Source organism: Herpailurus yagouaroundi, unplaced genomic scaffold (genome assembly GCF_014898765.1).
Source record: "Herpailurus yagouaroundi ecotype Mexico unplaced genomic scaffold, PumYag 141, whole genome shotgun sequence".
NCBI classification, from domain to species: domain Eukaryota; kingdom Metazoa; phylum Chordata; class Mammalia; order Carnivora; family Felidae; genus Herpailurus; species Herpailurus yagouaroundi.
Genome location: NW_024412396.1, coordinates 64,298,319 through 64,312,813, shown reverse-complemented (window position 1 = coordinate 64,312,813; position 14,495 = coordinate 64,298,319). Strand labels below are relative to the sequence as shown.

Below are 14,495 nucleotides of genomic sequence, written 5' to 3'. Positions count from 1 at the left end.
ATACAAAGTGTCAGAGAAAATATACATATTCTCTCTCTCATTTGACCTTTAAATAGAGCACATCATATGTGTATATACACACACACACATTTTATATGATACATATTTAAGAGCCTTGGAGTCTGAAGTCCAGAGTCGGTCTTGACTCTATACTCAGGCAACCACCATTTGTTTGTCTCTCAATATTTTCAACTGTAAAACAAGGATAATAACAGTCACATTGTAATTTTGAGGGTCGAATGAGATGACTCATGTGAAAGCTTTGTGTAAACAGTACAGAACTTTGCAAACATTTGTAATAGAGAAATGATTGAAGGTGAATGTACGAGGACTTTTAAGCAGTGTTTATCAAAGTGTGTGAGTTGAAACACTAATTCCCCAGGATGGCAACAGGCATCTCTCAGAAAGAGAGTTGTGTGGTGTGTAAGGGAGGCGAAACTTTACCGCCACCCTTTTAGGGTTTCTGGCTGGGACTGAGAATTAAATTGGCATAGATGAACAGGAGTGAAGCATACAGATCTTTCACATGGACACAGCAGCCCTTATGGGAGAATGAAGGTCCAAAGAAGCAGTTAGAGATGAACATTATATGCTAAGTTGAACAAAGGGTGCTAAATAATGGAAAAGGGGCTTGAGCTGGGGCAGATAATGGTGAAGGGACTAGGAAGATCAGGGTTAGTTTCACAAGGTTTGTGGGTATAGACTTCCTTTATCCTCTACTCCCTGGTGATAAGAATGTTTCTTGCCTCCCAGTATAGGGAAGACATCTTTCACTCGGGAGTTTTCATCTTCCACTTTCAGGAAGAAAAAAGAGGGTCAGAGTGATCTTCTTGTATCTGCTGTTGTTCAAGTGCCTTTAACTTAAAAGAACCCTTATGTCAAAGTGGCATATTTTGGCCTACCATCCTTCAAGTCAAATAGAGTTGGGAACTACAGGATGATACAAAGCAAAACACAGTTCTTAAGCGTGTTAAGTGCCCGTGACTCTCAAGGAGGGTAATTATACTGTGTTTCCCAGATTAATTTGATCTTGGGATCTAGCCCCCCCTCCACCTGCACTCCAGCATCTGTAGGGCCTGGAGATGAGCAGAACCCACTTACCCCCTTTGGGACAGACTGCTCCTTGGGAAGAAAAGGCTGACCTTTACTTCAATTCGTACTTCCTCAGCCTTTCAAAAGCTGAGCCATTCATCAACAGGTAATCTAGGAATCCACTCAACAACTTTCCAGGAACGGGGCTGAGACTCCCACCGTGGGAGGCATAAAAGAAAAGGGCGAGCCCACTCCTTGCCAAGGTGCTAGAGTAGATTCTAGCATAATATGGGGGCCCGGGCACTGTAGTAGACACCTTCCAACAGACCTATTGCTAGCGAGGTGGTAGTAGCTGTAAAGCCACAAAAGTGAAGAGAAGCGGGCTGATCCTTAAAGAATTTAAAATTAGGGTGTAAAGTCAGGTGACGCTACAAGGCAGCTAAGAAAAGCTTCTTCCGTTTCCAAGGGTGCAGCCACACCTCTGGCAAGAAAGACTGCTCCTCCGTCCCCTCTACATAAAAGTTCATCAGGCCCCAAACGTTCCCTCTGTCCCTAGGTTAGTTTTTATCTCCCTTCTGACCCCTCCAGGCACTCCAAAGACCTCTCCGGAGGGGCCCAGGGCAGCGGCTGGGAGAGGCGGGGAGGGAGGGGCCGAGCGCGCAGACTCGCGCGCTCAGGTACCGGCCGGGCGGCCCCGCCCCGCCCCTCGGCGCGCACCTCTGGAGGGGCGGGGCGGACTTGGAGGGACCGGGGGCGGGGTCTCGGGGCGCGGCCGCACGAGGTGACCCCGGGCCCGGCTCCCGCGGGAGGCCACGGCGGAGCGCCCGCTGGCTGCAGGAGGTAACCGGCCTCGGCCGCGCGGCGCCGTCTCAGCGCGGCGTGGAGCGGGGGGCGCCCGGGAGCGACGCGTGGAGACCCCGCGCGGGGCGGCCGGGCGGCACGTCTCGGGCGGGGAGGGGGCCTTGGGCTCAGGTGCGCCGTGGGGCCGCTCCCGGGCGCGCAGCGTGGCGCGGGCCTTGAGCGGCCGCTGTCGGGGGCCTCCGGGGGTGGGGGACGCGGTGTGAGAGCGGCCCCTGCCCTAGCCGCCCGGGGCTTGCGGATGTGTACGGTTTTTCGTCTCCTTTCACTCTTTAGAAACGTCGCCTTGCTTGGGGGCTGGGGGTGCGGGGGGGGGGGGAGCGGTTTCCCGAGTCTCTCAGGGACACCTGCTCTCCGGAGCCCTCGGGGAGGTCTGAGGTCCCCGGACAGCCGAGCTCACCGTGGCCTGGGCGGGGAGGGGGCTCAGTGACTCGGGGGTGGGGGGCGAGGCCAGGCCCCTGCCCTGCCCGGGTCCGCTCACTGGGACGCCCGGACGGGAGGGACTGGGCCGCCCGGACGGGAGGGAAGGGACCCCGGCCCGCACCCTGCACCCCGCTCTCTGCCCGGTACAGGTGGCCTCTGGGCAAAGAGGGAAGCGAACTTCCTTTGCCTGGAGAGTCCGGTAAGAACACATTAGCGGAGTGTCTTTAATCTGTGACGTTTCTGAAACTTGTAGAAGCAGAGAAGGGGTATTAAAATGTCACTTCCCTATGGTTTTTGCAAAACAGGAATTATACACCCAGCTTGATTTTAGATTTGGCTTCTGTCTCTTACAGTTTTTTTTTTTCTTTTTCTTCTTTGCTGTGGTTTCCTTTAAATAAAGGAAAGTAGGATGGCTGATTTGTGGGGTATATTGCACACAGGTAGGCGTCCAGGGATAGGCAAGATAGTTGCCAAGCCAAAAACACCGATTCCTTTAGAATACTAAAAAATACAGCATGTAAAAGGATTGCGTTGGTTTTTAGAATATTACTAATTTTCTCACTCCAGGCAGGCATGTAGTAGAATTTTGTCTTCTGATTAATACTGCAAAAAGTAGCCTGGAAAATACGAAGAGTTAACAACAACACCGTCTATTTAGTAATTTGATATTTTGGTATGTAACTTAATTGTGGTGAAAACTGCTTCTTCTGGGAGGACATGTTAATATTGCTTGCCTTTGAGAGCTGGGATTGGAGGAGATTTGCCTTTTATCTCTTGTGTTTTGTAGTTTTGGTTGCTATGAGTTACCTTCATAACTGGAGGAAAGTCTTTATAAAAATTTGTGTTTCTTTAAACCCTTCAAGAAAAATATTTCAGAAGTACTTCTTGTATTTTATTGGCTCCACTTGAATTATAATTGTATTCACGCATAAAGCTAACAGACTGAGAGATTAATTCAGGCTGAGAGAAAAGCAGTGAGATTCTTGGAGACCATCTGGCAGACCTGTCTAGTATTGGGATTTTCTGAAGTCAGGATAAGAGTTGTAAATGTTGGAAGCATCATGGATTTGTGTAGTTAGTCCCGTGAGAGTGGAAGAAATCTTCCAGTAAGAACAAGAAAAGAAGACCAAGCATGGGAAACCAACATTGAAGTGCTGTATAGAGACAGCCATGGAGAGTGAGGAGGAGAATTCAGGAAAGAAGGAGGAAAATCTAGCAGATAATGGTGCTTAGAAGCCGGGAGAGGAAAGAGTTTTAATCAGGAGGGAAATCTATCTCAGTCAAATGAGTCAGAAGGATATAGAAGATAGGCGCTGATTAAATGTCTCTTGGCTTTGGTAGTTAGGATAGGAGGAGGTCATTGACCTCAGCAAACACAATATAAGTAAAATGATAATGATAGAAGCCAAATATGAATGAATTTGAGGAGTAAATAGAGAATGAAGAAATAAAGATAAGGAGTGTAGAGTCCTTATTTTGAGAGACAAAGATTAGAAGAAGTTACAGGGTGGTAGAGGGGAGTTTATGGTCCGTTTGGAAAGAATATAAGGACAGTCGAATACCTTTATGTTAAAGTGCATCTCACAGCATTGTTCCCCTCTTGTGGTTAAGTAGCAGAAGCTGAGAGCAAGTAGCTGAGCAGACTGAATAGAACTATTGTGAGAAAGATTTTCATCGTCCCTCATTCAAATGATTGCGATCTTAGTGGTATTTTGGTCTCTTGGGGTCTGGTGTTATCTGTGTTAAAGTCACACTTTCACAAACTGTGTTGGATTGTATTTCACCTGAGTTCCAGTACTGTGATACTCCCAGCTTGCATTTAAGTCATGTGATTCCTCTTATATATTTCAGTGATTCTTCTAAACCTCTTATGTGGAAATCAGACGTCTTTACTAAATGGGAAATCATGAGGCACGTACCAAGGGCTTTGCTTCAGTTATTACCATGCATTCAAGGGAAAATGCCCTTAACGTGAAAATTTCTTTACAATGAGTGTCACTTCAGTCATCATTGAAGTTTAATTTTTTTCGTTGCCGTTCAGACAAGTAGTTTTATGTATATTTACCTGGGGAATATGCAAATAATCGCTACAATGGAAAAGGCCAATAACCAAATGTTGCAAAGGATATGGAGCACCTGGAACGCTCATTCTCTGCTGATGGAAGTGTAAATTGGTAAAGCATTTTGGAAAACCTGTCAGTGTCAAGTGAAGTGTGACATATGCATAAAGTGTGTTCAAACCTGACAAAATCCTAGAAAATGCAAAGTAGCCTAAAGTAACAGAGGATGGGTGCAAAGGAAAAGGACTGGAAAGGGGTGTGAGGAAACTTTTGGGAATGGTGAGTGTGTTCACTTTCTTTTTTTTTTTGTTTATTTATTTTGAGAGAGAGAATGGAGATGGGGGTGGGGAGAAGGGCAGAAAGAGAGAATCCCAAGCAGGCCCCGCACAGGGCTCCATCTCATGAACAGTGAGATCATGACCTGAGCCGAAATCAAGAGTTGGGCGCTTAACCGACTGAGCCACCGAGGCACCCCTTCATTTTCTTGGTTGTAAAGATGCTTTCACCAGTGTATACATATGTTTGACTCATGTAATTATACATTTTAAATATGTATAGGGATGCCTGGGTGGCTCAGTTGGTTGAGCTTCCGACTTCGGCTCAGGTCATGATCTCACGGTCTGTGAGTTTGAGCCCTGAGTCGGGCTCTGTGCTGACAGATGAGAGCCTGGAGCCTGTTTCCGATTCTGTGTCTCCCTCTCTCTCTGCCCCTCCCCGTCTCGTGCTCTGTCTCTCTCTGTCAAAAGTAAATAAACATAATAAAAAAAACCTTTTTAAATGTGTATAATTTACTGTAAGTACCTCAATAAAGCTGTAACAAAATAAATAAAAATAGTGGAAGATGGGGTGCCTGGGTGGCTCAGTCGGTTAAGCATCCAACTTCGGCTCAGATCATGATCTCGTGATTTGTGGGTTGGAGCCCCGCATCCGGCTCTGTGCTGACCAATCTCAGAGCCTGGAGCCTGCTTCAGATTCTGTCTCTCTCTTTCTGCCCCTCCCCTGCTTCTGCTCTGTGTCTCTCTCAAAAATAAATAAACATTTAAAAAAATTTTTTAAATAGTAGAAAAAGATATGCTAAATATATTTTTTCTTTTAAATACTGTAGTTATCTCAGGGTGATGGGATTATTGATAATTTTTATTTTCTTCATATAGTTTTCTGTAATTTTCATGTTTTCAACCACAGCCATGCATTTACTTAATTTTTAAATGAGAAATTATTTCATATGTACAAAACAGTACTTTTCACACAGCTATAGATTTAGAGAATACAAATAAAATAAATGCCCCTATACTCATATCATGCTTTAGAAATAATACTTATTGGGGCACCTGGCTGGCTCAGTCAGTTTGGTGTCTGACTCTGGCTCAGGTCATGATCTCACAGTCCATGAGTTCGAGCCCCACATCGGGCTCTGTGCTGACAGCTCAGAGCCTGGACCCTGCTTTGGATTCTCTTGTCTCCTTCTCTCTCTGCCCCTTCCCCACTCACACTCTGTCTCTGTCTCTGTCTCTCAAAAATAAACATGAAAAAAAATTTAAAAGAAACAACACTTATGAATATTTTCAAAGCCCTGACTGTGTCTCTCTCTTTCCATGCTGCTACTTTTTTTTGGTATATTATATTTATGAGATTCATTGATGTTGCTATGTTACAGTTCATTTACTTTTTATTGCTCTATATCATTCCATTGTATGAGTTTACTGCTGTTTATCCGTTTTCCTGTTAATGGATATTTAGGGACATTTTCCATTTTCTTTTTTTTTTTTTTTTTTAATTTAATTTTCACTCTTTGCCACTAAGAGCTGTTTTGTTATGGCCATTCTAACGCATGTCTCTTTGCCCAGAAGTAGAGTTGTGGATCTTCAGTTTTGCTAGAACATACTGAATTTTTCTTTTTCTTGAGAGAGAATGTCAGTGTGAGTGAGGGAGGGGCAGAGAGAGAGAGAGAGAGAGAGAGAGAGAGAGGGACTCCCAAGCAGGCTCTACTCTGGCAGTGTGGTCTATCTGCACTGCCAGACCCGGGGATCTGTCTCACAAATGGTGAGTTCATGACCTGAGCTGAAACCAAGAGTCAGACGTTTAACCGACTGAGCCACCCAGGTGCCCCCATACTGAATTGTTTTGCAAAGTGGTTATACCAGCTTATACTTCCACAGTCAGTGTTCACTTTGTTCCCTTCCTCAACATTTGAGACGTTTGTACAACAACGTTTGTAATGATCTGAATTGTTTCTTTTCGACAATCTGGTGGGTGAGAAATGGTCCTCCACTGAAGGTTGAATTTTACATTTCCTTAATTACTGATGGTGTCAGATGTTCCACAATTCTGTTATGTCTGTTTATGTCTTTTGCCTATTTTTTTGACTTAAAAAAATCTCCTTCTAGAAGTTGTATTTATTTATTTATGGTACTGAGTCTTATTGGTTATGCATGTGGGAAGTATCTTCTCCCCAGCAAGTGGCTTGTCTTTTACTTTATATGGTTTTTGATAGATGTATTCTATAGTTTAGAGTACTTGAGTGTTTCGGACTTTGTCTTTATGGTGTATGCTTTTGGCATCTTTTTGTTTTTAAGCTTTGGCTTTTTTTTTTTTTTAATGTTTATTTGTTTATTTTGAGAGAGAGAAAGTGTGTGTGCGCCTGTGAGTGGGAGAGAGGCAGAGAGACAGTGAGCGAGCGAGCGAGAGAGAATATCCCAGGCAGGCTCTACACTCAGTGCAAAGCCCCAAGCGGGGCTCAATCTCACGACTTTGAGATCGTGACCTGAGCCGAAATCCAGAGTCAGACACTTAACCAGCTGAGTCACCCAGGTGCCCCTTGGCATCTTGCTTAACACATTTTTCTCTTCCTTGAGGTTAGAAAGATGTAGTCTTATATTTTCTTCTGAAAGCTTTAAAATAGTATTGCCTTTTGTATTTACGTCTTTAATCCATATGTGATTGATTTTTGTGTCATGTGAAGTGGGGGTCCAGTTTCATTTTATTTTCCAGACGGGTAATCAGTTTTTCCTAGCATCATTTATTGAACACTCTGGTTTTCCTCCTACAGATCTATACGCATCATATGCCAAGTTTCCATATATGTGTGCATATGTTTTTGGGCTAATCTTTCTTTGGTCTCTTTGTGTATTCTTGCTGCAATCATATTTACTTTAATTGTGTAAAGAGCCTTGATACCTAAGAGAAGGAGTCACCTACTTACAATTCTTTTAAAACTAGACTCCCCCTCAAATTAATTTTTTTTCTAAAGTAAACTTTCATTGGAATATATTTTAAATCTTAAATATCTACTGTAATCAGCTGAAGTCACAAGGAATACTGAAGCTACTTTAATGTAGACTATATCAGGCTTTTTGTTTTTGCAGATCCTGTCCTAACTCATTAGAGTTCATTCTAACTTGAAAAGTAAATAGAGAATTTTCATTTTGGGAGTATAGTTAAGATTTGGAAGATCTTTCACACTGAAAATAGCTAAGAATGCTGTAGTGCAATTTTTAAAAAAGGTACTTACGAATTAATATGCCAAAATCAAAGAGAAAGCTGAAAATCAGAGACTAAAGGAGCCCTTAATTCTTATTTGCTCTGAGTGCATTTGCTAAACTGGGGAGACTTGATTAGATTTGATTAAGAATTTGGTGGATTTGCAGGACAGGAGGCGTAGTTAGAAGTCAGCCTAGGGCTCGTTCAAGGTAAGCTAACAGGAGACTCTCTGCCTCTAGTTCTGGAAATCCCAAAGGTCTGTGGCCTCAAGGACTAAAACTCACTCTACCTCTTTTAGGGAACCACAAGGACAGTTGCCTTGACGCCAAGTAAAACAGGAGAAGAAAACGTGTCCTTGGAAAGTTGTAACCATGGACGGTGGTAGAGAGGTGGTTCACATCACCTTGGTGGTCCTCCCAAAATTCCAAGATGTAATGTTTTTAATATCTTATTTTTCTGTAGATACAATTCACATACCATAAAATTCACCCTTTTGAAGTGTACACTTCAGTGGTTTTTCATATATTCACAAAGTTGTACAACCATCATCACTAATTCTAGACCATTTTTTCCCCCGGAAAGAAACCTGTACCCATTAGCAGTCACTTCTCATTTCCCCCTTTTCCCCCAATCTCTGGAAATCACTAATGTGCTTTCTATTTCTATGGATTTGCTTATTCTGGGAATTTCATGTAAATGAAATTATACAATACGTGGCCTTTTGTGTCTTGCCTTTTTCACTTAACGTGTTTTCAAGATTTATCTGTTTGGTAACATGAATCTGTACTTGATTCGTTTTATTTTTTTTATTTTTTATTTATTTATTAAAAAAAATTTTTTTTAATGTTTGTTTATTTTTGAGACAGAGAGAGACAGAGCATGAATGGGGGAGGGTCAGAGAGACGGAGACACAGAATCTGAAACAGGCTCCAGGCTCTGAGCTGTCAGCACAGAGCCTGACGTGGGGCTTTAACTCACGGACCACGAGATCATGACCTGGGCCAAAGTCGGCCGCTTAACCGACTGAGCCACTCAGGCGCCCCAGTACTCGATTCGTTTTAATGGCTGAATAAGATTCTACCATATTTTGTTTTTGTATTTCTGTTTGTTAGTTGATGGACATTTGGGTTGTATCCGCTTTTTGGCTATTATGAATAATGCTGCCGTGAGCATTTGTGTACAATTTTTGTATGGAAATATAGTTTTCATTCTCATAGCTGTTACCTACGGAGTGGAATTCTTGGGTCATATGGTAATTCCATGGAGGAACTCCCGAACCATTTCCCAAAGCAGCCGCACCAGTTTTTATTCTCACCAATAATCTTTGAGGGTTCCGGTTTCTCTAGATCTTTGTCAGCGCTTGTTTTTGTCTGTCTTTTTGGTTATAGCCGTCCTCAATGTATGTGGATTGGTATCTCGTGGCTTTGATTTGCATTTCCCATTACTGCTGATGTTAAACACCTTTTCATGTTGTTTATTGGTCATTTATCTGTCATATTTCTTTAGAGAGTCTATTCACATCCATTGCCCATTTTTAAATTGGGTTATATGTCAATGTATGAATTTAAAATAATATGGTAAACAAATGCAGATATTCTCTGTGGCAATGTATTTTTATCTTTGTCTCTAAAAAGTTCTGCGAATAAAGTTTCAAAGTCACCGAATAATTTGTCAAAGATAACCAAGTGCACAGGAAATAAGACAGCCTGAACAAGAGTCAGCAGAAACAACAGATAATAAGAAGTAAACTTACAAATGCTTACATATTAGAATTACTGCTTATGGATTATTAAAATAACTAGGATGGGCTCAGGGCACCTGGGTGGCTCAATCAGTTAAGCATCCGACTCCTGATTTTTCACTCAGGTCATGATCTCAGTCATGGGATCAAGCCCTGCGTCAGGCTTTATGCTGGTAGCACGGAGCCTGCTTGGGATTCTTTCTCTCCCTCTGCCCCTCTATCCCGCTTGCACTCTCTCTCAAAAAACAAACAAACAAAACTATGATAGGTTATATTTAATGAAGTAAAATACAAGTCCTTCCTTTTTTCCAGCTGCTTTTGAAATTTCCTCTTTATCACCGGCTTTGAGCCATGTTATTGTGATGTGTCTTGGCATAGTTTCCTTCATACTTTCTATGCTTAGTGTTTGTTGAGGTTCTTAGATCTGTGGTTGGTAGTTATCAAATGTGAAAATTTTTAGTATTATTTCTTCAAATATTTTTTCTGCCTCCCCCCATCTCCTTCATGGATTTCAATTACACGTTTATTAGGCTGCTGGAAATTATCTCATGGGTCACAGATGTTCTTTTTATTTTGTCTTTGTTCTTTTTTCTCTTTGTTTCATTTTGGGTAGTTTCTCTACCTGTGCCTTTAAGTTCTTTAATCTTTTCTTTTGCAATATCTCATCTGCTATTAATCCCATCCAGTGTATCTTCTACCTCAGATACTATAATTTTCATTTTTAGAAGTTGCATCTTTTTTGTATCTATCATGTGACTTCTTAACTTTTTGAACATACAGTGTTAGAAATGTTTTAAAGTCTAACTGTCCATGTATTTCTGTGTGGTTCCAGTTGGTTGATTTTTCTCAGTGTTTTTTTTTTTTTTTTTTTTCCTTTTTGCATGTTTGGTCATTTTTTTATTGGATGCCAGATATTGTGAATTTTACCTTGTGTGCTGGATGTTTTTAGATTTTTAGAAGTATTTTTTGCTTTGGGACATATTTGTTTGTTTATTTTGAAAGAGAGAGAAAACCAGTGGGGGTAGGACAGGGAGAGAGGGGGACAGAGGATCTGAAGCAGGCTCTGTGCTGACAGCAGATGCAGGGCTCGAACTCATGAACCATGAGATCATGACCTGAGCCAAAGTCCTCAGGTGTTTAGCCAGCTGAGCCACCCAGGTACCCCAGGACATAGTTTTTTTTGAAAATGGTTTGATCCTTTTGAATCTTGCTTTTTAAATTTGTTGGTTGGAAAGCAGACTAGCATTTAGTTAGGGCTATTTATTACCCCACGGAGGCAAGACCCTTCTAAGTATTCTACCCAATGTCCTGTGAATTATGAGGTTATCCCAGTTTGGTTGGTGGGAACAGACATGAGTCCTGACCTTGGCGAGAGATGGTATGGTTTTTGTAATCTTTTCTGGTGGTCTTTGCCCAGTCTTGTGCGATTTGCTTGTGTGCATGCTCTGAGCAGTGCCCTGCTGAATCCTGGGGGGTAGGGGGAGGCTTTGCTGAGGTCTGTGGTTGTCTCTGTGTGTACCTCTCTACTCTCCAGTAGTCTGTCATGCAAACTCTATCTGCCTTCTTTTTCTTTTTAAGTTTTTATTTACTTTAGAGAGAGAGAGACAGAGAGAGAGAGAGAGAATGAACACATGAACTGGGGAGGGGCAGAGAGAGATGGAAAGAGAGAATCCCAAGCAGGCTCCATGCTATCCACGCAGAGCCCAATGCAGAGCTCGATCTCATGAATCATGAGATCGTGACCTCAGCCGAAAGCAAGAGTCAGAAGCTTAACTGACTGAGCCACCCAGGTGTCCCATCTATCTGCCTTATTCATATTAACATAAAGTTGTTTTCTTTTCTGCATCCCTCCCCCATAGTCCCCAGTTCATTTTGGATGACTCAAGGCCATCAACTTTGAGGACCTTTGAGAAGCAGTAATGGTTTTTAACCAGTCCTCCCACATTCCTTTCATGATTAATGTAAAGTATTTGCAGGCTGGCTGGGGGTCAGAAATGTGGTTTGATGAGTTCATTAGGAGTTTTTATATGAGGTAGTTATACTTTGTTCCCTTGTTGATCAACTATATATTTGTTGAGTTCCTCCTGTGTTCCCAGTATCATATAAGGTGCTGAGTGATAAGTAGAAAGTAAGTATAATATTGTTTCTGAAAAGTTTATATTTTAGAAGGGGAGAGAGAACAAGTATTATAAATGTCAAGAAAATATATATACATATATATATATTTTAAGTTCACTGGATGTTTAGAAATGAGAGAATTCAGTATGACCTGAGTGGTCAAGGAATATATCCTTTAAACTAGGGCTAGGGGCACCTGGGTGGCTCAGTTGGTTAAGCGTCTGACTTCAGCTCAGGTCATGATCTCCCAGCTTGTGGGTTCGAGCTCCGCATGGGGCTCTCTGCTGACAGCTCAGAGCCTGGATCCTGCTTTGGATTCTCTGTCTGCCCCCCTCTCTCTGCCCCTCCCCCACTCATACTCTGTCCCTTTCTCTCTCTCTCTCTCATAAATAAACGTTAAAATGTTTTTTTTTTTTAACTAGGGCTAAAAAAGGGATTTTGAAAATGTATCAATTTTTAAAACAAATCAGTTACAAGATATAATGGAAGAAAAGATGCCTTTGCTGATAGCCAAACAGATCTTAAAGGCATACACTTAACAAGAAAAGTTCTACATTTATATGAGAAAAACTACAAAAACTCTTCAAAATACAAACACAGGGCACCTGGGTGGCTCAGTCAGTTAAGCGTCCATCTTCGGCTCAGGGCATGATCTCACAGTCCGTGAGTTCGAGCCCCGCGTGGGGCTCTGTGCTGACAGCTCAGAGCCTTTAGCCCGTTTCAGATTCTGTGTCTCCCGCTCTCTCTCCCCCTCCCCTGTTCATGCCCTGTCTCTCTCTGTCTCAAAAAAATAAATAAACGTTAAAAAAAAAATTTCAAAATACAAACACAGAGTAGAGCAAATGTTCTGGGTAGGCATGCACAACATCTTAAGAATGTCAGTTTTTTTTCTAAAATCATTTATAAATATAACAGAATCCCAACAAAAGTACCATTAGATTTTTCCTCCTGGGGCTGGACAGATTATAAAGTTCATTAGTAAGAACAGACAAGCAAGGAAAGCTGGGAAAACCTTGAAATTAAAGAGCAGTAAGGTTGAGGGGGCCAGCCCTGCTGCATATGAGAGCATATTACTGTAGGCCATTATCATTTTATTTATTTGTTATTAATTTTTTAATGTTTATTTTTGAGAGGGGGGAGGGGCAGAGAGAGAGGAAGACACAGAATCTGAAGCAGGCTCCGGGCTCTGAGCTGTTGGGCACAGAGCCCGACACTGGGCTCAAACTCATGGACCATGAGATCATGAGGTGAGCTGAAGTTGGACATTTAACCACCTGAGCCACCCAGGTGCCCCTGCACTTTAAAATGTGTTACAGGAAAAGACAGTCCAGTTGAAGAGAATAGAAAATATATAAATATCTCAATTATATGTGGAAATTTAGTCTATAATAAAGGCAGCATTCTAAAATCATTGGAGAAAATACAGAATTTTAAATAAATGGTGTTTGTGATACTGGAATAGCCAACTGGGAAAGGTAGGATTGAATCTACTTCTCATACTGTATGTACACTGGGGTGTTAATATAGAAAGTAACACCATACTAAGTATTAGAAAAGACCATGGGTAAAGTCTTTTATGACCTATGTATGAGGAAAAGTTTCCTGTGAGTCCAAATCCAGAAACAAAGAGGGAAAACATAGGTAACCATAACTACGTGAATGTGTATTCACACATTCATGTATGTTTTTATGTGTGTATATATATACACACACATGCCCCCCCACGGGCCCGCCCCCCCCCCCCCACAAGGCAGAAAATACCTCAAAAAGACAATGACAGACTGGAAGAATGTTTGCCACTTATATCATGGACAACGCATTAATCTCTCAACTATATAAAAATCCTCTAAAACTGAGGCAGGAAAGGACCAATAGCTTTATAGAAAGATGGGCAAAAAAGGTAATGAACAGCGAGTTCATAGAAACAAATACAGATTAGCCTTATATGCAAAGGTGCCCAACCTCACGTAAAAGAGATGCTAATTAAAACAACACAAGATATCATTTCTTTCCTATCAGATTGGCATTTTAACAAATACTTTGTTGGTGTCTGTATTTGGAAGCTGGAGCTAGTGTATTGCATTAAGAATTTGCAGATTATGGCCTGCTGAATGGGGAGGTACGAGCCACCCGCAGGGGTCTGCAGGTAGTTAGTTCCCTCATCATCTGAGCTCCCACTTTGGGGAAATGAAAACCCCCCGGGGTCGTTTTGATCGAAGGTACAGTGTCAGTACACCCACACAAAGGAAGTAAAGTCAGCAGATGTGTTACTTACAGATCCCAGAAACGGAAGTGGGAAGGTAGAGATGAATTAAGATTTGCTGTGAGTTGATAACTCTTTCATCTGGGTGATAGGGATTTTCTTACATCATTTTATCATCTTTTGTATACATTGGAATTTCCTATGAAAAATGTACAGAGTTTAAGTAGGCATAAATGAAGAGAGTGCATTTGGAATAAAGTCCGTGAGCCCAAGGTGGGCAATTGGACATAAAGTTCTTAATACAAACTTAAGTTCCTGGTAAATTTAAAACAGACTCCCAGGGCGCTTGGCTGGCTCAGTTGATACAGCATAGTACTCTTGATCTTGGGGTTATAAATTCAAGTCCACACTGGGTGTAGATGTTACTTAAAAATAAATCTTAAAAAAAATAAGACAGACTCCTTTTATTTCCATCTTATGTTATATGTGACTTAGTTAGCTGGTAACTCTGTGTGTGTGTGTGTGTGTGTGTGTGTGTGTGTGTGTGTGTGTAATACAGTGTTTATTTTTATTTTTTATG

General features: G+C 41.9%; 1 protein-coding gene across 2 annotated transcripts in view; it reads left to right on the top strand.

Annotated features, from left to right (window-relative positions):
- The first annotated feature begins 1,779 nt into the window (after nt 1–1,779).
- TC2N (tandem C2 domains, nuclear) overlaps nt 1,780–14,495 on the top strand; it is a 45,734-nt gene continuing 33,018 nt past the window's right edge. The window contains exon 1 of one of the 2 annotated variants that reach the window (XM_040478036.1): nt 1,780–1,872. The gene's annotated coding sequence lies outside the window, so the exon portion shown is untranslated. Of the gene's footprint in view, nt 1,873–7,713; nt 8,285–14,495 lie in introns of those variants that run through there. The other variant, XM_040478037.1, reaches the window with a different exon arrangement.